Source organism: Balaenoptera borealis, assembly GCF_965194805.1.
Source record: "Balaenoptera borealis genome assembly, chromosome: 3".
In the NCBI taxonomy this organism is placed as follows: Eukaryota; Metazoa; Chordata; class Mammalia; order Artiodactyla; family Balaenopteridae; genus Balaenoptera; species Balaenoptera borealis.
The window spans coordinates 39,098,752-39,126,024 of NC_138866.1; the positions used below are offsets into that span (position 1 = coordinate 39,098,752).

The 27,273-nt window shown below is 40.1% G+C and overlaps 1 protein-coding gene and 2 long non-coding RNA genes across 5 annotated transcripts in view; 1 reads left to right on the top strand and 2 right to left on the bottom strand.

Annotated features, from left to right (window-relative positions):
• Positions 1-27,273, top strand: part of LOC309626206 — a 1,050,100-nt gene that overhangs the window by 704,159 nt on the left and 318,668 nt on the right. The window lies entirely within an intron of this gene.
• The window catches only part of SYT16 (synaptotagmin 16), a 263,020-nt gene that overhangs the window by 177,637 nt on the left and 58,110 nt on the right, over positions 1-27,273 (bottom strand). The gene's annotated exons all lie outside the window — the stretch shown is intronic.
• On the bottom strand, positions 1,712-27,168 carry LOC309626222. The gene is made up of 3 exons (XR_014243044.1): positions 20,965-27,168; positions 6,595-20,642; positions 1,712-4,290 (listed from the first exon to the last, which is right to left on the bottom strand). It is a non-coding gene; the product is annotated as an uncharacterized lncRNA (long non-coding RNA).

Here is a 27,273-nt window from a genome sequence, read left to right on the forward strand (position 1 = left end):
GTCAGCTGCATGAAAGGACGCTGCTGGTGGCAGTGCAAATTGGCACAGTTTTCCTGGAGGGCGCTTTTGTGATATATACCAAACACCATAAAAATTCCAGAGACTTCAACCCAGCTAGTACACTTAAAGAATTTATTCTAAGGAAGTACCCAGAGACATGCACAAAGATACTGCAAAGGTATTAATTGCAGTGGTCTTCATAATAGAGAAAAATTGGGAACAATATAAGAGTTTAATAACATGAGAAAGGAGTTCAAAATAAATTTTAGTACAGCCACCCAGAGGAATTCTGTGCAGCCATTAAAAGGGCTATAGAAAAACGTTCACATTATACTAAGTAAAAATTAATATATGTATATTTTTTAAAGGATCCTCTTTCACATACCATTTTGATAACTAATATTTTAACAATAAGTAACTAGGAAACTACACATCAAAATAATAGCAATGGTCATCTCTGAGTGGCTTCATTGTGAGTTTTGTTTTTCATTTATCAAATTGGCTACAAAAAATGCTATTATATAATTTTAAAACAATAGAAGCTAAAAAAAGAAAGGAAGAAGAAGAAGAAAGAACAGAATATATTTTGACTCCATCCTGTTCCCAGAAAGGGATATATAAAGTATAATGTAACCAACTGATTTTTAATTTATCTCCTCAAACTAAAAATCATGAATTGGACCAAGGTACTGGAAAATGGGCTCTTTTCTTTATTCATTCAACAGTTATTAATTGGCCCCTATGTATAAAGTACTGAGGTGCTGAGTAGAAAAAGACAATGTAAGGGTTGGGGACCCACCAAAAGGTTTTAAGAACAAGGAAATAACATGAGGTCTGCATGTGGATTGGGATGGTGGCACACCAGAGGTAGAAAGGCCAGTGCATTACTTTTTTATTGCTGCTGCAACAAATTATCAGAAACTTAGTGACTTAAAACCACACAAATTTATTATCTTATAGTTCTATAGGTTCAAAGTCCAAAATGGGTCTCAATGGACTGAGATCAAGGTGTCAGCAGAGCTGCATTCCTTTCTGGAGGCTTTAGCAAAGAAGCCATTCCCTTGCCTTTTCCTTCTTCTAGAAGTAGCTCAAATTTCTGGGTCCATGGCCTTTTCTTCCATTTTCAAAGTCAGCAACAGCTGGTGGAATCCTTCTCCCATCACATCACTCTGACCTCCACTTCTGCTTCCTTCTTCCACTTGCACGGACTTTTGCAATTGTATTGGTCCCACCTGGATAATCCAGGATACTCTCCCTATTTTAAGGTCAGTTAATTAGCAACCTTAATCCATCTGCAACCTTAATTATCCTTTGTCATGTAAGCTAACACATTTACGGCTTCTGGGGATTAGGATATGAACATCTTTGGAGGTCATCATTCTGCCTACTAGAACCAGTTAGAAAATCATTACAGTGATGCAAAAGAGACTCTGAAGGATGGCAACAACCAGGGGAACGGGGTGAAGAAGGCACCTCCATCAGACATCAGGTTGAGACCTCTAGAATTTGGTGGCTGGACAGATGTGGGGAATAAGTTGGAGCCTAGGTGCCAGGTGGTACCACTCACAGAGACAGGAAACACATGCAGGGGACCAGCTTGGGGAGAAAGAGAATGACATGGTATACATGGAGACCTTGAGATGCCCATGGCACATGTGGGCGTACGTGTCCTGTAGCACTTGGCTATGTGAGCAGGTGATCTATAGGGACGTCTGGACTGGAGAAAAAGAAGCGTCAGACAGGCATAAAGCTCCTGGGGGAAGCAGAGGAGATGAGCGCACCAAGCTGTCTTGAATCACATGGAAAGAACAGAAAAGGCTTTTTTTTTTTTTTTTTTTTTTTTTTTTTTACAGATACCCTCATTTTGTACTCCGCATCCACAGGTTGAGAAGGCCTAGGTAAGACGTGAGCAGTACATGGCGTAGGAAGGATTATTCTCAAGGTGGATTAACCAAGCTGGCCCCTTCCTCACTCAATTAAAGCCATAAGAAAAAAAGTGTTTTGTGTTTCCAGAAGTTCAAAAGTACTTCTCTAAGTTAACTGTACCCCACAACTGCCTTATATATAATTCAATCTGGTGAACTGTGTTATATAGAGGCGACAGTGTACTTCTAATAGTCTTAACTACTTTTTCAGTTTAAAAAAAGCAACTGAACAACATTTTAAAACATATTTAAGCCATCAGAAGTTTTAAGTCCCTCTTAGAGCTAATTTGGGGAACTCCTTTGCTAGGGTACTTTTTAGAAGCACTCATGGAGACAAATAAGAAAACCCATTTGATCACCGAAAGTCACATTCAAGCTTCTCACAGCATGTATCCTCCAGAGACACAAATGCTCTAGCAATGAAATAGCAACACAAACCCAGGATCTTTTAGACGTGCCTTCAACTGTAAGTTCAGGGACCAAAGGCAAAAGGAAAAAAGTATTATTGGTTGTATCAATTTGGTTTTTGTCCAATTACTGCTGAAGCAAATATTCTCCCCTGAAGCATTTTAAGTTCAGAAAGAGGGATGAAGGTAGTAGTGAGATCCAGAAGGGTCCTAAAAGATAATCTAGTGAATGTAACCTCCTCTTCAATATGAGGCTGCTGTGTAACAAAGAGAGTTAGTGACATGCCCAAGGCCACGTTACCAATGGCAGCATCAATCCAGGATGCTGAACCCAAACTCCCAGGCTGCTATTCCTCACCAGACCCTTTCCAAATCTCTCTTCCTTACCTGCCCAGTACACATTCTCCCCTACATACAATGTACATCCTTTATCTGCCCCTGTCCGTCTCTCTGTGTGAAATTATACATGCCTAGAATTTTCTTTCTTCATTTCATGCCTACCACCCAAACCTCCAGCGAGCCCAGCAGTGTTTTTCTAGTCTGCCAAACCTGAGAGGTTAGAGGGGAGGCTTGACGAGCAAACTTCACAGAATCTGCTCCATCAGTTCCTACAGAGATGCACAGAGCAGAACTGGAAGAAATGACTACATAAATAATAACCAGAAGTTTCCTTCCAGAAGTCCCCGGACTACTGTTCCTTTGGGCCTCAGAATGGATGGAAAAGCAGAACTCAGCCAACACTGAAGAGGCAAAGGAGCAAAAATCTGTTTAGCGTGAGGATTTTTCATTAGATGTTTAGCAATGTTCTTGCTCCAGGGTACAGATCAAATTTCTCACACTCACAGGTTGTCACTAATGACTGTGCACAGGAAGTGTCAGCCTTACGTCTATTAAATCACCTTTCCTTCTGCAAGAGCCAGTGCTTTGGGATGCACTTTTACCCTTATTTATGTACTTATCCTCATTATCATGTTCCGGATAACACGCTGTGTACCATGCTCTAGCCCCCGAAGGAAGCAATACTCAGTTCTTAACCCAGGTTATTTAAAAAAATAACCAGATGCCTCCAGTGTGCCTTTGAAGAGAGAAGTAGCCAATATCTACAGACATCAGCCAATCTTGTAGCAAAGACACGAGCTTTGTGAATGAGAACAGAATGTAATTGCCACCACCTGCTCCTGACAATCCCCAGCAGACTGGTCTTCTCACCTAGATGTAAAGGAATCAGGGGTCCACAAACGTCAGACCATGCTGCCACGGGATTTCTGAGGACTACAGATCCTCCTATACATCCCCTCCTACCTAGGTATTTAGACAAACAGATGGGGAAGCTATACACAGTCTCGCTCAGCTCAAAGCTCTGTGCCAAGGTCAAAACTAGTTTAAAAATGGACACAAGCATAGGAGAGCAAACTTTGGTTATGTCCTTTCTTCCTGCCAATTGCTACTCAGAGAACAGCTTTCTATCACCTACCTCCCTTAGGGCCCTAAATGTCCATTCCTATCTCTGGTGATGGGAGGAAAAAACAAAGCAGCTCCATCGAAGCTCTGGTCGACATACCTCCCCCCATTTCCAGGCACCTGTACCACCTCCAACATCTGTCCACCTCCAACTTTCAACTCCCTCCATTTCCAGTCATGGTCAGATGAACTCATAAGACACAGATCCATAAGGGGTTTAAAATCCCAGCACTAAAAGATGCTCTAATTAATTTCAAATAAAACAAAGTTTTAATAGGTTAAATATCAAATTTGCACCTATTGTAGTTCTTACACTGTTTTCAAAAACTGTGCCCTTCCCTCAGAACACCAAAGTGAGCCCCAGAAATGTTCAAAACCAATGTACCTGGCTCTGTGGGACATTCACGACTGCAAAGCAAATTAAATCATGGTATTTCCTCGAGAAAGTTGATTCAATGATTGCTTTGTGGTTACCTAAATATTTCCTGAAAAAGCACCTCCACTTCTTTTTTTCTTTTTTTTTTCTTTTTTTTAAACATCTTTATTGGAGTATAATTGCTTTACAATGGTGTGTTAGTTTCTGATTTATAACAAAGGGAATCAGTTATACATATACATATGTTCCCATATCTCTTCCCTCTTGCGTCTCCCTCCCTCCCACCCTCCCTATCCCTCCCCTCTAGGTGGTCACAAAGCACCGAGCTGATCTCCCTGTGCTATGCAGCTGCTTCCCACTAGCTATGTATTTTACATTTGGTAGTGTATATATGTCCATGACACTCTCTCACCCTGTCACATCTTACCCCTCCCCCTCCCCATATCCTCAAGTCCATTCTCTAATAGGTCTGTGTCTTTATTCCCGTCTTGCCACTAGGTTCTTCATGAACTTTTTTTTTTCCCTTAGATTCCATATATATGTGTTAGCATACTGTATTTGTTTTTCTCTTTCTGACTTACTTCACTCTGTATGACAGACTCTAACTCCATCCACCTCACTACAAATAACTCCATTTCGTTTCTTTTTATGGCTGAGTAATATTCCATTGTATATATGTGCCACATCTTCTTTATCCATTCATCTGTCGATGGACACTTAGGTTGCTTCCACGTCCTGGCTATTGTAAATAGAGCTGCAATGAATATTGTGGTACATGACTCTTTTTGAATTATGGTTTTCTCAGGGTATATGCCCAGTAGTGGGATTGCTGGGTCGTATGGTAGTTCTATTTTTAGTTTTTTAAGGAACCTCCATACTGTTCTCCATAGTGGCTGTATCAATTTACATTCCCACCAACAGTGCAAGAGTGTTCCCTTTTCTCCACACCCTCTCCAGCATTTACTGTTTCTAGATTTTTTGATGATGGCCATTCTGACCGGTGTGAGATGATATCTCATTGTAGTTTTGATTTGCATTTCTCTAATGATTAATGATGTTGAGCATTCTTTCATGTGTCTGTTGGCAATCTGTATATCTTCTTTGGAGAAATGTCTATTTAGGTCTTCTGCCCATTTTTGGATTGGGTTGTTTGTTTTTTTGTTATTGAGCTGCATGAGCTGCTTGTAAATTTTGGAGATTAATCCTTTGTCAGTTTCTTCATTTGCAAATATTTTCTCCCATTCTGAGGGTTGTCTTTTCGTCTTGTTTATGGTTTCCTTTGCTGTGCAAAAGCTTTTAAGTTTCATTAGGTCCCATTTGTTTATTTTTGTTTTTATTTCCATTTCTCTAGGAGCTGGGTCAAAAAGGATCTTGCTGTGATTTGTCATATAGTGTTCTGCCTATGTTTTCCTCTAAGAGTTTGATAGTGTCTGGCCTTACACTTAGGTCTTTAATCCATTCTGAGTTTATTTTTGTGTATGGTGTCAGGGAGTGTTCTAATTTCATACTTTTACATGTACCTGTCCAGTTTTCCCAGCACCACTTATTGAAGAGGCTGTCTTTTCTCCACTGTATATGCTTGCCTCCTTTATCAAAGATAAGGTGACCATATGTGTGTGGGTTTATCTCTGGGCTTTCTATCTTGTTCCATTGATCTATATTTCTGTTTTTGTGCCAGTACCAAACTGTCTTGATTACTGTAGCTTTGTAGTATAGTCTGAAGTCAGGGAGCCAGCCTGATTCCTCCAGCTCTGTTTTTCTTTCTCAAGATTGCTTTGGCTATTCCGGGTCTTTTGTGTTTCCATACAAATTGTGAAATTTTTTGTTCTAGTTCTGTGAAAAATGCCAGTGGTAGTTTGATAGGGATTGCATTGAGTCTGTAGATTGCTTTGGGTAGTAGAGTCATTTTCACAATGTTGATTCTTCCAATCCAAGAACATGGTATATCTCTCCATCTATTTGTATCATCTTTGATTTCTTTCATCAGTGTCTTATAATTTTCTGCATACAGGTCTTTTGTCTCCTTAGGTAGGTTTATTCCTAGATATTTTATTCTTTTTGTTGCAATGGTAAACGGGAGTGTTTTCTTAATTTCACTTTCAGATTTTTCATCATTAGTGTATAGGGATGCAAGAGATTTCTGTGCATTAATTTTGTATCCTGCTACTTTACCAAATTTATTGATTAGCTCTAGTAGTTTTCTGGTAGCATCTTTAGGATTCTCTATGTATAGTATCATGTCATCTGCAAACAGTGACAGCTTTACTTCTTCTTTTCCGATTTGGATTCCTTTTATTTCTTTTTCTTCTCTGATTGCTGTGGCTAACACTTCCAAAACTATGTTGAATAATAGTGGTGAGAGTGAGCAACCTTGTCTTGTTCCTGATCTTAGTGGAAATGTTTCAGTTTTTCACCATTGAAGCACCTCCACTTCTGCTTCTTCTCCAAATTCTAGATTATTAATTTTTCTCTAACTCTAAGTCATAATGACTTTTTACCCTCCTTAGAGTTAATAATATGCTCTCCAGTAGATTGCAGTTCCCATCCAAAAGGGGTAAAGGAAAGCTAGCTGCTTACTTAAGTGTGAGACTCATCTAAGGAATGTTTGTTAAACAGGAGGCAGAGGAACTGGTCTGACTCACCACAGTAGCTATTAGAACCTTCTGCCTTAATAACTTAATTTTTTTGGCAAATATATAACCACCTGTTCAGTGGCATTATTAGTTATCTATGGGCAGAATTATCTTCCTGATAAATTTGCTACAAATTATTTTTCATTTGCTATCAAACTGTAAGTAATTATTGCCTTTGGGGAACAGATGTAATTTGCTGCCCTGACTAAACTCAGACTCTGGTCACAAATATTTTGGTTCATCATAAAAGTTCTTTGTTTCTCTTATTTGTACCTACAATGAAAAGCAAGTACAAGATCACAGCTGGGATTCTGATGGAGCAAAATGCCTTGTCTGCCATGAATACTGTAACCTGGAATAAAAATACAGTATTTCCCAAGCATTAATCACTTATTTCTTCGCTGCATAGCACTATAGAGCTTCAGGCTGAGATGAAGCCACACTTCCTGGAATTTAAAATCGGGAGGGTCACAGAAGATCACAGGTAAAACTGTGAAGCCAGGGACAATAGCTAAGCTGTTACTCTTTGAAAACTAAAAATGTGAAGTTTCATGGCATGAAAGACCATTGCTGCTGAGTTGTAACAGATTTTAAAATACTCCTGCTTCATACAAGAGGAGTCACATAGTTACAGCTGAGAAATTGTTATAGAATGTCTAGTCTACTTCCCCTAGGTATAAAAGAAAGAGAACTGGTATTTTATTTTCGTGCATACTTATTTTAAAAAAGCATAGGAACTCAGAGTTATAGAAGACCTTCATATCTCTGGAACTAAGAACTCCCTTTGAAACTGATGAAAGCTTTGAATCCTCTCCCAGAAAAAAACAAAAACAAATGTACAAACAAAGTCTTGTAAATACATTCATAGAATGTATTGATGTTCCCTTAAAATCCACCCCAAAAGCACTTTGAGATCCTCAAACTTCAGGTTAAGAATTTCTGCTTCAGAGGTGATATCTGGCCCATGCCTCAGTCCAATTCTCCCATCAAGCCAACACGAAAAACAATTCCTCTCTCACATTATAGCTCTTCAAAACAATAGAAAGTGCTCTCCTTCCAACTGACCCTGATTAGACATTATTTTTACACTCATTTTTTCTCCTGGTCACACTCATCTTTTCCCAAAGCATAGAAGCAGAGTGTTCTGGTAAATAGAATGGTATGTCTCAAACTAAATTGAGTTGCCCATCACTGTGGGAATGTACAGAGTCTGAACCCTCACTTCTTAGGGGTGTTGCTGAGAAGATCCAAGAATCAGGAAGGAAATGGGAATAAACAGCCTCTGAAGTCCACTCCAATATGAGACTCATAATTAAGTTATACTCTGATGCCTGTGTGTCTATGTCCTTCATAGGGGTGGTACTAAGAACTAAATAATGTGCTTCCCATGATACTCAACCAGGCCGAGCACATACTCTACTTTGGTTCTGTGCATTAATTTGGGCAGAATCAACCTCAACCTCATTTTACCTCCAAAATAAATTCCTTCTAGCAGCTAATGTCTCATTAATTTTTTGGAAGTCCCAACTTGACTCCTGTTAAGTTCTAAGTAGATTAAAACCCCTGTGTCTTTTACACATGTGCTGCTAAGTCACATCACTCACCATTGTTGGCAATTCATTTATTCAATTGGTTCATTTAGACAATATATTTTTATTGATAGCCTTCCATGTACCAAGCACATCCTAGAGATACAGCCATGATGGAGGCAGAAAAAGTCCCTGCTCTCACAGAGTTTCCACGGAGCCTTATACAATCTGAACTATGATTCTGGTTGTAGAATGTCTAAGTTGTCCTCTGATTTTCCATTCTTATGAACTATTCACAAGAACAGAGGAAAAATCACAAGTTCATGTGTAGGCCTCATAGAGCTTTCGGATAATTCTTCTGGGACTTCACCTTCAGGATGAGAAATTCTGACTCATTCACTTCAAGTGAAGAGAGAGAGACATAATAATTGCATCACAGGGCTTCCCTGGTGGTGCAGTGGTTAAGAATCCATCTGCCAATGCAGGGGACACAGGTTTGAGCCCTGGTCCGGGAAGATCCCACATGCCGCGGAGCAACTAAGCCCGTGCGCCACAACTACTGAGCCTGCGCTCTAGAACCCACGAGCCACAACTACTGAGCCCACGTGCCGCATCTACTGAAGCCCGTGTGCTCTAGAGCCCGAGCTCTGCAACAAGAGAAGCCACCACAGTGAGAAGCCCACGCACCGCAACGAAGAGTAGCCCCCGCTCGCTGCAACTAGAGAAAGCCCACACACAGCAACGAAGACCCAACACAGCCAAAACTAATAAATAAATAAATACAAATAAATAAATTTATTTTAAAAAAATTGCATCACAGAACGTTAGAAGAAAATAAAGCAAAATCATGAAAGACAGCCACATTAAAGCCTAACCTTGAAATTTTCCTAAGAAGAGAATACATAATATATGTGCACAGGAAAACTGTAATTACACACCTTAAAAATCCTGGAGAAGAATCCCTTCTTTTTCATCTATTAATTACAATGGGTCTACACAGTACTAAATAGTTTCTGAAGTAATTTCGGACAGTGTTTGTTTTCCACATTTTTAAATGCTGAGAATATAATTAGGTACTTAAATACAAATGCTAATACATCAGTTTGTGTCCACAGAGAACACTCTTTGCACAACACATGATTTGATACTAATCTATGCCAAGATTTTCTTCCACAATCACAAATTAGCGGAAACTGGCCACAGGAATTCCTCCCTTACTGCCAAAAAGCTTTCTTCTCAGGCTTAACACTTCCCAACCTAAACATGAAGACTCATCCCAGGTGTGAAAAGCTGAGAGAAGGAAAAAGGGGGAAGGAGGGGAAGGGAACGAGCAATTGAAGAATATCTTAGGCCAGACACATTCCTAGGCTGCCAGGCCAGAGACTGCTAGCTGCCCCCAATATCTATTCTCTCCTTCTTCCTTAGGAGTAGAACCACCAATCATTAAGCAAATAATTGGCCACCCCAGAACAAAGATGGCATGTCTCAGCACCCTCAACAACCTGATGAGGCCATACGATGAAGGGCAGGCTGGCCAAGGAGATGCAGGTGCAAATGTTACAGGCAACTTTGAGATTGTATTGAGGATGGTGATGTAACAAGACAGAAGGAGCCGGAATCCTTAACGATGCAGAAGCCAGGACAATGACCCCTAACTAAACTACCTGTGCACTTGGCTCAGGCGAAGGAGAAATAAACTTCTAACTTGTTTAAGACACTGTAATTTGGGGGTTTCTTTCACTTGTAGCTGAATTTAGGAGACAGCAAACTTATTTAATCCATACACTACTTCTATTAGGTAGGTATTATCATCACCATTTTACACAATAAGAAACTGAAGGCTGTATCTGCTCGGCCCCTCATAAGCAGAGAATCCCATACATGAAAAAGAAAGCATGGGGGCGTGAGAAGCAAGCAGCACCTCTTGGTGCAAGACATAGACAAGGGCACTAACTAGATCGTCACAGAAGGTTTTACATAGAATTTTGAGGCTTAATACCCAAACCAAGGTTTAATTAAAGTACGTGATTTTATACTAAAAAGGAAATACGCCCCAGTTCTGAATGCATCACATACTAGTTCTGAATGCATCACATACTAGTCGTTGACACACCAAATTGCTGCTCCTGCTACAGCAACTAACACCTTTACTCTTAGGTTAAACTGCAACATAGTTTTCAAGTCTTGCTCTACAGTTTCACCCCACCCCCATGAGTCTCTCCATGGCCCTAGCACAGTGACAGGTATAACTAAGGTCATCAAAAAAGCCATTCAAAGGAACTGTCTAATATGCAAGAGTCACCACTTCATCTTTTATGTCAAAATAAATCCATCCTGACCCAGCACGGACAGTGGTGTTTCATAGATAGCACTGTCTATGTATTAACTTTGCTTGAGTGAAATTTAACTTTTAAGAGAAACTATTCATTTCTCCAAACAAAAGGACTGACAGCAGTTCTGAAATATATTAATTGTAGTTTTAATGAAGAATGTAGTCTTATAATCATTTTTGTCAACATGGTTTGGAAGGAAGGTCAAATTTCTATTAGTAAGGTGTCAATTTTGAATCCTTATAAAGAAGTGATAGCATGACTTTCAAGAACTTTAGAAAACATACCAAATACTAGATAATTAAGTTGTGACAGTTAAATACTTAAGCTGAAAATTCTTTTCCATTTGTTTGGCACAGGCATTAACTGCACTGTGTCCCAATAACTGCATTAGTGGGTTCAGAGGCTGTAAATAATGTTTTCCTCCTGATCTTACTGGGATGCCTAGAGGGAGACAACTGCACAACAATTAACCCAAAGTGTTACCCTCACTCATTGGCCAAAACACAAAAGAAGATTGGCATCTAGTGGTGAGGTCAGGAAGTAAGAGATTTGGGGAAGAGAGATTTTGGGTCCCTGGAATGGTTGCTTGACTCTGTGTAATCAACCAGAGCAGTAGAAATCGATACAACTTACCATGTGGCACTTTTAAAAAGAAAAAGGTAAAGATCAATACAATTCAAGCCACGTGACAGTTTTTAAAAAGAAAAAGGTAAAGAGATAGCTGTTTGATTTTATCAATATACTGACTATGAATGAGTTTGGTACCATTGTTCCCATAATTTGTGGACCAACTACTTGGAATATTCCCTTGTTCTCCTAATAACTTTCTACATAATTAAAAATTCACAAGGACCATTCTCTTCCAGCATGCCAGAATGACCAGAAAGAATGGTGTACAAATAACCAGTCCACCTTTTTCTAACATTAGTTTCATCACCACCAATAAGAATTTATAAAGCATTTCTTTACTTCTTTACACATGGTACCAGGAAAGGCCCTAAGTGTGCCCTTTCTTTTGAGACTGTGCATTGATGATTCAATATGTACTAGATACTCTCATTTTAGATATAAGAACCCTGGGATAGGTTTAAACCCAATGGGGCTTTTATTTTTTAGTTTAAAATTTTATTTTTAATTTTTAAAAATATTTTTATGTAATAAAAAGTAGAAGTCCTTGTCCAACCGTCCTTGTGAGGCATCTGTCTGTGTCTCTCACACAGGTCATTCAAGTTAATGGGGAAGAAAGAACAGGCGGCCCAAGTCTGAGGTTATAAATAATAGAAAATAAAAGATCTTCATCTCCAGTGGGGGGGGATAGATGAGAGGATGGAAGGGCAAGATGGGGTGGGGATGGGCAGGGGCAGAGCAGGAACCCCCCACCCCTGCTGGACCCTGGCCCTGCCCACTTTGAGGCCCTTCCCATTCAAGGTGCTTGGCAGGAATTCCCCAACTCCCCCAGAGGGAAAGGGGAATGGGGGGCTGGGACTGGTCTGAGCTGCTGGGGAAGAGACATAGATCACTCCTCCCTCCACTCATGTAGGTCTCAGGTCTCAGCCAGGACAATCTTCAGTTCCCTGGGGGATGGGAGGGGAGCTACTGGGAGGGATGAGATTGAACTTGGCTAAGTCAGGAGACAGTCGGGGTCACTGAGAGGTGCAGAGGCAGTGGGGAGGGGGGGCTGCTGGATCACAACTGAGCGACGATGGAGGGAAGCAAAGGGGTAAAGCAGCTAGTATTTTATTGAAGCTAAGACCTGAAACCAGGCCTGTCTCTTCCAAAGTCCTTTCTCATAACTACTCTACTATTACCAACTCTTTCATCTCACTACCAATAGGACATGTGCTTTGAGGTTGTCGCCCCACAGGTGAGATACTGTTATCTCTCCCCTGCTGAGTCCCCATGTAACTAATAACTTGCAGAGTAGCTGGTTTGAGTTAGACAATGTTAAAACAGAAGAGGCCAAGCAAAATGCTTCTTCTATGGCTCTGAGCCCCTTATTCTAATCAACAAAGCTGCCAGGGCTCAGAGAAGCAGCTCACAACCTAAGGTGACACTGCTCAATATGGAACACGGACAGCTAAGGAGAGAACTGAAAATGAATATACAAACAGGGCAGACACGAAATTAAATATTGACACTGCCTACAGAGCAAAGGTTATGCATACAATCGACACAGAAGTTTCCTGTTAACAAGTATGGAGCTAGGAAAATGGTCCCCCTCACTTCTTATGATTAATTACAGATGGCTTCTCAGAGGAGAATTTCAGGTGCTGTCAGAAAGAGGACGTTGCTAGTGACCTTTGCAATAAAGAGCGATGATGTTAGGCCTGATCAAAGGGCAAAGTGACACCTTGTGCAGGAGAAGATGCTAAGAGAGCCCACTGCTACAGGAACATGAGTTATGCAATAAGAATAAAGCGAAACAGGAGCATCTGTTTGGTCCAACAACAAGTTTTCAAATGCTTACTGTGCCTGGCTCTGTGATGGATGCTGAGGGAACAAAGATGAATAAGTTCATGTGTATTCTCCAGAGGGAGACAAAAAACACAGATTTAGCTATCACGTGTTAACTACCAAGCTGGAAGTGAGCACAGAGGGCTGAGGGAACCCAGAGAAGGTGCTCCTAAGTCAGCCTGGAGGTCTGAGGAGAGTTTACTGGAAACAAGCCTGAGACTGGTTAGCTGTCTAACCTAGTCATTGATAGCAGAAAGTCTGCAGACTGTAGAGGTTCAAATCCTAGCTCTGTCAGTCCCTGCTCTGTAAATGAGGCAGATAACTTAGCTGGGGCTTCAATTTCTTCATCTGTAAAAATGGAAATAAGAATAGTACTATTTTGTGAGGATGTTCTTCTAAGTTTTTCTGGCACCTGCAGTAATCAGTCAATAAAAGTTCCTGGTTGTACTGCTAAATAGAACAATGAACATTCATTCAACAAATAAGTGAATGATTCAACAATTTGGGGGTGGTGGGGAATCAAGAGGAAGTCTGTCTTGAATGTCAAACGTCTACAATGCCTATGGGACACACAAGTAAAGGTTTCTAGTTGGCAATTATATATGCAAGTCGAGGGACAGATCTGGTGCTGGAGGTATAAATTTGAGAATCATCCGGTATTTGAAGTCATGAGAATGGATGAGATCATCTAAGGAGAGAGAGAGGACAGAGATGAAGGTCATGAACAAGTTCTGAATAGCTCAAACTTTTAGAATTCAGGAGGGGAAGGGGAGCCAGCAAAGGAAAGTAGGGAGATAGGAGGAAAATCCAATGTATGGGAACCAAATGAATAAAGGGAGGGATCAGCATCAGCAAAGGCACAGGGGTATGAAACAGCAGTGTGTGTCTGCAAGGCAGGGGGAGAAATTACTGTAAGTTTAGTACTATCTGAGCATAAACTGAGAGTCAAGGGGAAGATAAAAACTGAGATAAAAGTAAAGCCAGACCCTGTACGTCTTTGGATGATTAAGAGGCTCGAAGGAGTTTTAATCAGGACAGAGTTCTAGCCAGGTGTGCATACTAGAAGACTTATTCTCATAGCTATGTGGATGATGTCTCTGGGAGGCAGAATAATGCCCCCCAAAGATGTCTATGTCCTCATCCCTGGAATCTGTGAATATGTTAGGTTTTGTGGCAAAGGGGCATCAAGGTTGCAGGTGGAATTAAGGTTGCTAATCAGATGACCTTAAAACAGAGATTATCCTGGATTATCTAGATGGGTTTAATGTAATCACACGGGTCCTTAAAAGTAGAAGAGGGAATCAGAAGAGAGAACCACAGAAATGGTAGCCTGAGAAGAACTCAACTGTCTGTTGTTGGCTTGACGATGGAGGAAGTGGACCATGAGCCAAGGAATGTGGGCTGCCTCTAAAGGCTGCAAAGGGCAAGGAAATTCTCCCCTAAAGCCTCCAGAAAGAAACTCAGTGAGATACATTTCAGACTTCTGAACCACAGTACTGAAGGATAATAAAAATCTGTGTACATTTAAGCCACCAAGTTTGTGGTAATTTTTTATAAAAGTGAGAAGAACTAATACAATGTCCTTGAGAAGTAAAAAGATTGGAATCAGATCAGACAAGAAATAAAAGGAATCCAAATTGGAAAGGAAGAAGTAAAACAGTCACTGTTTGCAGATGACATGATACTGTACATAGAAAATCCTAAAGACATCACCAGAAAACCAGTAGAGCTCATCAATGAATTCAAGATTCATTAAATTGCAGGATACATTAACATACAGAAATGTGCTGCATTTCTATACACTAACAATGAACTATCAGAAAGGGAAATTAAGGAAACAATCCCATTTACCACTGCATCAAAAAGAATAAAATACCTAGGAATAAACCTACCTAAGAAGGTGAAAGACCTGTACTCAGAAAACTATAAGACACTGATGAAAGAAATTAAAGATGACACAAACAGTTGGGAAGATATACCATGTTCATGGATTGGAAGAATATAGTTAAAATGACCATATTACCCAAGGCAATCTACAGATTCAATGCAATCCCTAACCAAATACCACAGGATTTTTTCACAGAACTAGAGCAAATAATTTTAAAATTTGTATGGAAACACAAAAGACCCCGAATAGCCAAAACAATATTGAAAAAGAAGAACAGAGCTAGAGGAATCATGCTCCCTGACTTCAGACTATCCTACAAAGCTACAGTCATCAAAACAGTATGGTAGTGGCACAAAAAGAGACACATGGATAATGGAACAGAATAGAGAGCACAAAAATAAACCCACACACTTATGGTCAATTAGTCTATGACAAAGGAGGCAAGAATATACAATGGAGAAAAGACAGTCTCTTCAATAAGTGGTACTGGGAAAACTGGACAGCTACATCTGAAAGCATGAAATTAGAACATCTTCTAACACCATACACAAAAATAAACTCAAAATGGATTAATGACCTAATTGTAAGATTGGAAATCATAAAACTCCTGGAATAAAACACAGGCAGAACACTTTTTCACATAAATCACAGCAATATTTTCTGGATCTGTCTCCTAAAGCAAAAGAAATAAAAGCAAAAATAAACAAATGGGACCAATTAAACTTAAAAGCTTTTGCACACCAAAGGAAACCATCAACAAAGAAAAAAGACAACCTGCTGAATGGGAGAAAATATTTCAAATGACGTGACTGATAAGGGGTTAATTGCCAAAATATATAAACAGCTCAAATAACTCAACATCAAACAACTCAATTAAAAAATGGGCAGAAGACCTGAATAGACATTTTTGCAAAGAAGACACACAGATGGCCAATAGGCACATGAAAAGATGCTTAAAGTTGTTAATCATCAGAGAAATGCAAATTAAAACCACAATGAGATGTCACCTCACACCTGTCAGAATGGCTATCATCAAAAAGAACACAAAGAACAAATGTTGGCGAGGATGTGGAGAAAAGGGAACCCTCGTACACTGTTGGTGGGAATGTAAATTGGTGCAGCCACTGTGGAAAACAGCATGGAGGTTTCTCAGAAAACTGAAAATAGAACTATCATATGACCCAGCAATTCTGCTCCTGGGTATATATCCAAAATAAATGAAATCATTGCCAAGATATGAAAGCAACCTAAGTGTCCACCAACAGATGAATGGAAAAAGAGGATGTGGTGTATATATATACATAGTGGAATACTACTTATACATTAAAAAAGAAAAAAGAATGAAATTTTGCCATTTGCAACAACATGGATGGACCTGGAGGGTATTATGTTAAGTGAAACAAGTCAGACAAATACTGTATGATATCATTTACATGTGGAATCTAAAAATTACAACAAACAAGTGAATATAACAAAAAAGAAAGAGACTCACACATATAGAGAACAAACTAGTGGTTACCAGTGGGGAAAGGCAAGCAGGGAGGAGCAAGATAGGGGTAGGATATTAAGAGGTATAAACTATTACATATAAAATCAATAAGCTACAAGGATATATTGTACAGCACCGAGAATTGAGTCAATATTTTATAACTTTAAATGGATTATAACCTTTAAAAATTGTGAATCACTACATTGTACACCTGTAACTTATTTTTAAAAGACTGGAATGAGAAAAAACAACAAGGAGGCTGTTGCATTAGTGCAGAGGAGAGATGATGAAGGTCTGTCTTAGGAAAATGGAAACAGGGTAGGAAAGAAAGTGGTGCTTCTCTGAGCATCCACTGTTTACCTGTTCTTATGATTATCGACATATTTCTATTAAATGGACAGGGAGGTCTCTTCACGGAACAAGAAAACGTGTATTTCAGCAAAGTTAAGATATATCCCCCTTGAAGAAAAACCTGTGTAATAAGCTGAATTGGAAACTACTGCCAAGGGAAGGTTAAAATAGTGGTCACCCACTGTCATGCTGAATCTTTAAGACTGCACACCAGGATCTGCATTTTCTTCTATGCCTCCTCCCCAAATGTTGAGTTTGGTTTTTTATTATTTCTAAAAGTTAGGAAAATGTTTTTATAACTCTTGATCCTCTCCTTTACATTTCTCTGACACCTAGAAATGCCTTGCCTGCATGCTTGCAATACTAATAATTTTCTCTCTCAGGAGCTACCTTCTGCTTCTGTTTTTTTACACAAGAAATTCATATTCATATTAGAAAAATTAGAACACAGACAAGCAAAATTTTTAAAAAGGTAAATCATTCTAATCCTACCCCCTGAGATAATCATTTTTTGCATTTTCAGAGGTATCTCTGCGAATGTTTTATTAATATTTATACATATTCATGTATTTGGGAGAAAAAAAGGGACCAAACTCTTCTAAAATGTCATGCTTTTCTTGCCAGGCAATATATTATGAATCTTTCCATGAATATAAACAAACATTTAAAATACAATTCTTAAAGGCTACTAGATATTTCAATATAAGAATATAGCATAATTTATTTACTCCATCTCCTTATCACTGGACATTTGGTTTGGTTTTTCCTTTACCCCGCATCTTCTGTGTTCCCCCCTCTTCATCCTCTTTTCATCCAGATGTTCTTGGACATCACCACCAGTTACCTTTAGGTTAGCCCTGCTACAGTATATGGTTCCTACTCTCATGATTGTTCTGGATGGCTGCTGTATCTTCCCCATCTGATTGACTACTCAGATCTCCCAGACCTGTCTTACCAGCATGACACTGCCTAATAGAGAGACAAAAGTGTGCTTAAGGCAGAACAACAAACTCTACCTTTGTCGATAATATTAATAGTGACTTATGATTTATAATCAGTCAGAAAATCCCTCAGTGCCAAAAGTTTGTTTACTAAAACTAAAAAGTTCCCTACTTTATTATTGCTTACGATGTATAGTTCTATATTTGTTTATAATTAGGAAAGACTTGCTATGTAGTAGTCCTGATTCTTCTTTGCAAGTGACAAAAAAGCCAACTCAAGTAGCTTTAAGCAAAAGAACAGGTTGTTACACATAAATTAAAATCTGACATGATCAGACAGTATCAGGAAGCAGTTCTTCCTGACCTCCTGGCTCTGCTGTCAGCTGTGTGGGCTTCACTTTCAGGTTGGGAGGGGTTCCCCTTAAGGTGGCTGCAGCACTTCCAGGTTTCTATCATTATAGCTCCAAGTCCAGTAGAAGATTGCATTCTTCCTCAATATCTCCAAAAAAACTCTTGGAACTGGCTCTGATTGGACCATTAGGGTCATGTTCTTGTCCCTGTGGCCCAGAGGATGGATACATTCATTGACTTAATTAGAGCTGGGTCACAGGCCTCCCATACAATGTGCTAAGCATAGTCAAAGACATCAGGTACAATTACCAGAAGAGGGAAATGAATGCTGTGTAATTGATACAGTAGACATCCATGCAAGGATGGAACGCTCTAGGACAGAGACCTTCACTTTTAGGATCACAAACCCCTCTGAGAATCTAATATAAGCTCTGCATGGAGGAAAAGGAGCAAAAGCACACACAAACACACAACATTTGGCATACAAGGCAGTTGTGGACTGGAAATTTATTTCCTTCACACAAGCAGCCTTACGAAGAGTTATGTTCCTCGCTCATTTTTCATGCAAAAATTAATGGGTATTTCCTGAACAATGATGGAAATAAATCCAAATTTCCCCTCCCCACAGAAAATCTGCTCAAAGGTAAATTTCAACAAAAGCTTGAAGGTTTTTGACTTAAATACGAAGTTGAAAGCATGAGATGGTTCTGAAATAGAATGCAAGTCATCTTTAATATTTAAGCAACTTTTCATTTTGACAGCAACTCGCCCTGAGGGAAACGACTTGTAAAGACACATAGCAGTCAAGAATCAAAGCCCCCATCTTTCACCTTGACAGACAGACAGGCTCGTATCAAGGAACACAAGAATGCTCCAAGATTTGGGTTGAATTCAAGCTGTACCATTTCCTTTGCCCTCAAATCCATGAGATCATCTTTGGCAAAGACTGTATCATTGATGCACTGATGTCAGCAGGGAGAGGATTAATAATCCATGCTTTAATACAAAGGTCTTCCAAGCAGAAGCAACCTTCAAACAAATTCTGCAATGTTTCCAGAGAGAGGCCTGCAGATTTCTGCCCACAGAAAGATCAAATGACAAGGTATAGTCACACTAGACTCCAGCACACAGGAGAAATTTTTCCAGCCATGGAATTAATATAGATAACTGCTTCCTTTATAGTGGCAGTCTCATCAAAACCATCATCTATCATGGCAAGTTAGGAAATAAAACATATGCCTAATTCATATATATAAATATATATGTGTGTGTGTATATGTATACACACATATTCGAAAAGGAAGCCAATAAAGAACTAGCTTCTCCCTGCCAAATGGTTCCACGTGGGTTTTTTATTTCTCTCAAAATAGTTCAAATGTGTGCCTATGGTTCAATCAGGTGCTTCAAAAATTTGATGTTTAGAAGCTCAAAGAATTTCTGGCAATAGGGAATATCATAGTGTGATCTCATTCCATGGCTATGTATCTTATATATATAAACATATAATACATATACACATATATATACGCATTAAAAAAAATCTATCATCTTAGAATATAAGTTCCATGAGAAAAGGGTCTCTATTCTCTTCACTGCTGCATCTCTCTTGAGTAAACATCTAAAGTCATGTTCATCCATCAGATTTATCATGAAAAAGGCTGACATTCTGTTCACCATCTGACTGTCCTTGACATCCTATTTATAAAATTTAGAACATGACAGGAAAAGAGGGGTATTATTTAACATCTCCCCAAAACCACAAATGTATGAAGAAAAACTAAGCAGGTGAAGGCACAGAAAGTGACAGAAGTAAAGAGGTTTTTCTTCTAGACTAAGTGATGAGGAGCTCCTAGCAAGGAGAAGAGTGGGAAGAAATGAGGTTGGGCCAGATCATCTATGACTCTCTGGGCCATGGTGAGAATTTGGATCTGATTTTAGACATGAATGAAAGCCAGTAGAGGGTTTTGAATGTAACAAGGCCTGATTTAGAGCTCAAGAGGCTCATTTTGCTGCAGTCTGGAGAATAGACAGGAGAAGGAACAAGGGAGAAAGAAGGGAGATGAGTTGGGAGCCTGCTTCAGCAGTTGGAGATGGATAGTGGTGGCCTGTACCTAAGCGAACCGCGGTGGAGGGTGATATATTTTTGAAGGTAGAGTCAAGCCAACAGGTGTGGCTGACAGATTGAACATAGGGTGTGAAGAGAATGGAACAGTCAAGGATAATTGCAAGGTTTTGGCCTCAGCAAACAGATGGCACCACTTCACACAACTGGGGGATGCTTTAGGAGGAATAGGTGGTGGGGAGGAATCAAAAGTCTGTCTTAGACATGTTCAGTCAGAGATAGATGCCTACCGGACACCCAAGTGAAGATGTCACTTGGACAAATGAGTTTGGATTTCAAGTCAAGACTGAAAATAAAAATGGAGAGTCCTAAGAGTATACTAAAATAGCATGTAGGGACTGAACAGGATTCCTTCATACAGAAAGCATGATTCAGGGCTTCCCTGGTGGCGCAGTGGTTGAGAATCTGCCTGCCAATGCAGGGGACACGGGTTCGAGCCCTGGTCTGGGAAGATCCCACATGCCGCGGAGCAACTAGGCCCGTGAGCCACAATTGCTGAGCCTGCGCGTCTGGAGCCTGTGCTCCGCAACGAGAGAGGCCGCGATAGTGACAGGCCCGCGCACCGCGATGAAGAGTGGCCCCCGCTCGCCGCAACTAGAGAAAGCCCTTGCACAGAAACGAAGACTCAACACAGCCATGGATAAATAAATAAATAAATAAATAAAGTTTAAAAAAAAAAAAAAAAAGCATGATTCAGCAACAACATAACACGTGGAGCTCTTGCTTCACCAAAACAGCAAGAACAGACGTGTTTCATCTGTGCTTCATGTGGCTACAGAGGCCAAGATTTTCCTTCCAGTTGGAGGGTTGCCTGGCTAAGAAACTTTCCTTGGACCTAGGCTTCAGAAGTCCTGAGGCTTCTCCAACCCTGAAGTGATATAAAAAATTACTACAGAGAGATTAATGCTCTCCCAGACTGAACAAAATATAACTCCCTATATCATTTCAAAGATGTCAACAACTTTTAAAATTTCCATGAAGGACTCCCCAAATAAGAAAAATAGGTGAGGTTATCATGAAACATCCCAGTAATGTCACACATTTGCATGCTAAAGAGATGTGACCTAACTGACTTCTCCAAAACCTGCTTCAAAGTATTAGATGTACCAGTAAATCTGGAGCTTCTCCAATTCTGTATGGCTCCTTTTCCTTGACGCTGCAATAAAAAAGTCTGTAGCCAAGGCTGTTGTGTTGAGCAAAGCCAAGTTGTGGCCTCGTCCCCCGAAGAAGAGCCATTTGCCTGGTGTATTTTCACCACACACAGATGTAAGGTCTTTCCTTTAGCTTTACTGTCTCCAAGTTTTCATCAGCCAAAAAGAAAAAAAAAAATGCCATGCCACAGAAAGAAGGATGATCTTATTTTCTTCTCTATCATTTTCAGTTGAAGCTAAACCCACAGTCCAGTGGGTTTAAAGTCCAGTGTCCATAATCATAACAGAAGGGTATATTTTCTTTAATTTCTATCAACAGGAAATTATTTAATTTCAAAACACAGAAATGGCAATAATTGTGTATTACCTAACAGTATACATCAGCACTCCATGACACCCTACTCTTAATGTATTATATAACTTTTTTGTTTTTAAGGGCAACCTTAAAAGGTTTAAGAAGAAATAATTTTAAAAAAAAATTTGGGGGCCATCCCACCAATCTCTTCAAGGCCATAGACTTAGTCTTTGCAATCTAAAGTGTAAAGTAAGTCCTCATGCTTTCATGGTTACAAACCATGAAACCCATTCCCAGAATCCATCATTCATTCATTCCCTCATCCTTTCAACAAATATTTGGTGAGCATATACCATATGCTGAGCACTAAGGCTCTGGGGATACTGCAGCAAGCCAGGCAAAATCCCTACACTCATGAGATCACTGTCTAGTGGTAGAAACAGACAAACTAGTAAACAAATATTTATTATATTTTAAGATAGTGACAAGTACTAAGAAGAAAAATATAGTGAGGTAAGGAGATAGATTTGTGCCGTTTACAGGGTAGGGGTGGGGAGTGGGAGAGGATTTTGAAAGGATGTCACATTGGAGCCAAGATCTGGATGAAATGAGGCAGGACCAAGACTCCAGATTCCCCAATAGAATTCATCACTCCCTACTTCATGCTTCTACTGAACTTTATATCTCCAGTCATTTGACAAATATTTCTTGAGTGCCTATCACATCCCAGGCACTGTTCCCAGAGCTCTATTGTAGCTTTAGTTTATCCTATTTCTATCTGTCCCTCCCTACCAAGAAATTACAGTGATGAGGACTAGGTCTCTGTAACTCCTTTAGTGCTTTGTATTTCGGAGAATAGAGTATCTGACGGAGAGATGAAGAGATGGATAAACGGATTCATCACCCGAAACTCAAGTACTTCTCAGATTCTACACTGTTCTTTTCCTTGTTGCTCCTCCAAGTCAATGTTCATATTTCCTCAGAAGAAAGCCAAGGTTACAGAGGCTCCTCCCAGAGAACCCAGCATAATAAATCAGGTTAGGCCTACTGGGAAATAAAGGATTGGAGTAAAAGGAAATCTTTGATTAAAAATGTAGTTCATTATTCAACACTCTTTGCTAGACAGCAAATATAAAGGCCATAAACCTTGTCTTAATTCAATAATTAACAGAGCTCCCCAAACACAGGGTAATACAAGCTGACTCTTTTGAAATCATACCCAACAAGTGACTCACCGGTCAAAATTACACGCAACATCACACCTGTGTGTGATGCTGTCAGTACGACAACAGTATTCAGATGTCAAAAACAAAATGAGTTTAGTAATCCTATCCAATCCTCCAATTTTAAAGAAGCCCACACATTTCTCTTTTTTTATGCTTAATTCTATGTTTCTCAGTGCTTAGAGAAACGTGTTCAAGTTAGAGGTAAGTCTGATAAATCCTCAGTTTCCCAGGATGTACCTAGAGAAGTAATACCAAATATTAACTGCTTGCTCAAAATTAGTTATAAAATACCATTAAAGCCTGAAGACATGCCACTCCCATCACTATACTGAAAATATACATGACATTAATAAATTTGCACTTGAATTTTTGCCAGCATCCCTCATAAGCTATGTACCAAATGTCTTCCCAACAATTTCCTGCCTCTACAATCATTTGGTAAATTGCAGCAATAATACACTTGTTTCCCCCTAACTGCACTTTTTGGGCAATGCAGATAATATTCCTCATGTAAACCCCTGTTTCTGTTGTTTTAAAGATCAAACATCCTTTCACCTGAGAAGCACAGAATGGCTGGTTTCCCTGGCAACGTAACTTGCTTCCAGTTCAATGGAATATCAAGTTCTTTTTCATGGGTTCACTGCACTGAGTGGCCAATCCTAGCTTAGAGAGGCCCACTTCCTTTGCAAATCACTATTAAAAAAAAAAGTCTGTTGCTAAGGTGTTTTGCTATGGTTAAATGAACCTCTTAAATATTGATTTTAATGCTTTCAATGTTTTAAGCTGTTCTGCTTTCCTCTTTTTCTTAAACACATAGGACACATCTCCTCTGAGTCTCTTGTTCATTTGCTGTGGCTCTTTCATTTCAAGGTTGCAAATCCACTGGCATCTCCTTCTGTAGATGTTTCAAGTGAAAACAGCAATCATTTGACTGAATGAGGATGGGCTTGAGAGAGCACCTGATTTTCCAACTCTGGTGTGAACAACCTAGAATTATAACAATGTGAATGCCCCTCTAAATTGTCCAAATCTTGACTTCTAGACCTAATGTACTTAAAGGTACATTTATGGGGCTTGAGTCTGGATTAAAGGTAATGGCCTTGAACCATTCTGGCAAATGTCTGGTTCTGAGAGCAGCTCTTTAAACCTGGTTAGGTTCTAGTGTGTGGCCAGTCCTTCAAAATCCAACCTCTGCATCCATTTCAGGGGCATCTAGTTACCCAGTTGGAATTCCTGTGAAATGTCTGTCCAACAGGACAAAGGAAATCTGTCTAAGGGAATATCTTACAAATTTTATTCAGAAAAGTTCAGATAGGTCAATTAAAAGTGCTGCCCGCATAGTTAGTAAACAGGCAAGAAACTAATCAATAACAAAATTCCAGTGAAACAGCATGTTGTTGCCAAAGGACAAGCAGCAGCTCAGGGTAACATATGACAATGAAATACAGAAAACAGACACAGGAAAACAGCTTCTGAAAAGTGGTGGAAAGCTACCTAATACTCCACATGGGGGTTTACTACCTCATCTCACCAAAGCTAACTTCAAGTTTCAGAACATACTTAAAGACAGTGGACATTTTATAGAAAGTGTTAAGATAATACGGTATCATACTGGAAAAAAATAATATAGAATTGGAGTGCCTGTATTTATATGGATATACAGGATAACAAGGAGGAACAGAAATAGATATCATGGGCTTCCCTGGTGGCGCAGTGGTTGAGAATCTGCCTGCCAATGCAGGGGACACGGGTTCAAGCCCTGGTCTGGGAAGATCCCACATGCCGCGGAGCAACTGGGCCCGTGAGCCACAACTACTGAGCCTGCGCGTCTGGAGCCTGTGCTCCACAGCAAGAAAGGCCACGATAGTGAGAGGCCCGCGCACCGCCATGAAGAGTGGCCCCCGCTCACCGCAACTAGAGAAAAGCCCTCGCATAGAAACAAAGACCCAACACAGCTATAAATTAATTAGTTAATTAATTAATTTTTAAAAAAAAGAAATAGATATCCTAACGGAAATACAGTTGTCATATTTGGGGCAGAAATTTCCTGTTCTTTAAGGCTGAACTTTAAATGAAAACAAACAGAACCTGAAGACTAATTGTATAAAAATCACTGTGTCAGAAAGAAACAAAACCAGTGTTCAGCATGGAGTGTGGAAATGGACAAGGCACATCAGAGAATGGTGCAGAGGCAGCTTAGAAGTAAAAGAGACCTAAGTACGGACAAGGCCAAGGACATGGTTAAATCCTGCCTTAGCCATTCTTGATTAAAGGCTCCACAAATATTCAGTAAAAAAAAAAAAAAAAAAAAAAATTGATAGTTAACTCCAGACGTTACAACTTTATATTATACAGTTTGCTTTCATTTTTACAGTAGAGTAGTATAGCAGTTGAATGGTGGCGCCCCAAAAGATATGTCCATATCCTAACCCCCAAGACCTGTGAATATGACCTTACTTAAAAAAAAAAAAAGTCTTTGCAGATATAATTAAAGTGAGGATCTCAAAATAAGATCATCCTGGATTCTCCAGGTGAGCCCTAAATCTAATGACAAGTGTCCTTCCAAGGGACCCAGAGGAGAGACACAAGAAGAAAGGAAGGCCACGTAAAGATAGAGATTGAAGTCATACAGCCACAAGCCAAAGAACACCGGGAGCCATCCAAAGCTGGAAGGGGCTAGGAAAGATTCTCCCCTAGAACTTTCAGAGGGATCACAGCCCTGTCAACACCTCAGTTTTGGACTTCTGGCCTCCATAACTGTGAGAGAATAACTTTCTGTTGTTGTAAGCCACTAAGGCTGTGGTATTATGGTGGTCACAGGAAACTAAACAAATAATCCATATACACCATGAAAAAATGCAGTATTCTCTCTTGCGGGATTTTAAAGTTAGCAATATGAAGTAATAATTGCGTACAGTCCAGATTACCTTGAAAATTCCTTGTATTACTCTGAACGTACTCTCAAAAATATCCACTATGGCTCATTTTGATTTCAGTGTTTGAAATGGATTGCTACGTCTTAGCTGAACACCAATTCAAGCTGGCTTGAATTTCAGGAACACTTACATTTAAAAACTCCTGTATCTCTAAGCACTAGGTTTTCAATCAGGGAGAGAGGCTCACAGCCCAGAAGGCACTATGGAGCTCAGGCTACCTACCAAGAGAGCATCACCCATCCCTGCTCAGTTTAGAGTAAATGTTCATTGAAATTTGGAAGCCAAACTGTCTGCCTATTAAAATTGTTCTCTTTCTGTATTTTATTCCAAATTGCAACTTATATTCGAACTCCAAGAAGTCTGATGTGCACTCGACTGGGCCCACTGTGATCTAACACGGTGTTTTTTTAATCTTATAGCAGGGGTCCCGAACCCCCGGGCAGCGGGCCGGTACTGTTAGGAACCGGGCCGCACAGCAGGAGGTGAACGGCCAGCGAGCCAGCAAAGCTTCATCTGCAGCTCCCCGTCACTAGCATTACCACCTGAACCGTCTCCACCCCGGTCCGTGGAAAGACTGTCTTCCACAAAACGGGTCCCTGGTGCCAAAAAGGTTGGGGACCGCTGTCTTACAGAACCTAAAAATTACCTGAAGTGCTTTTATTTTTAAAAACCATAGGCCTCTTCCTCAGAAGACCCTAATGCAGTAGGTCTGGGCCATGCTGAGAATCGCACTTCTAACAAGTGGCAGGATCCGGCGAGTCACTGGTTTAGCCCATGTCATATGCTTGCCTCTCCTTGGCTTGGTTTTGTTGTCTTTAAACGTTTCAAATTAAAGGATTTGATTTACGACTTCACTAAGCAGCTAAACCTGGGACACCCAAATCAAATCTGCCATCGGTATGCTGGGGGAGAAACTGGGAAGGAAGGAAAGGCATGTAAGGAGTAGCCTTTCAAGACCAAAAGCTGGTCTTGTCCTACAGGGGTGTCCCACCACCTTTCTCACGTGGGGATTGTGAAACAAGGGAACCCACATTACGTGGTCAACAAGGTTTTAAAGTTGCAACGTATTTGAAAAAAGAGGCTACAAAATCAAACCTGTATGGTTACCCACACAGCTCCACCTAAGACTACAGGAGTCTCTCATATTCTGTGTCCTTTGGATGTGGCCCTAAAAGCCCTAACGTGGCCTGAATCTCTTTGTAGGAACATAGTCGTATGCTCACGTGATTAAAGTGGTATTTCTAAGAGTGAAAAAAGCGTTATGGAGAAAGGATATTATGTAGCTGGCCAACCTTCAAGATGGCACCCAACGACCTCTGCCTCCTGGTATTCAGGCCCTTCTGCAGTCTCTCCCACACCGGGCAGGGTCATCTGTGCGACCGACAGAATATGGGAAAAGGGAGGA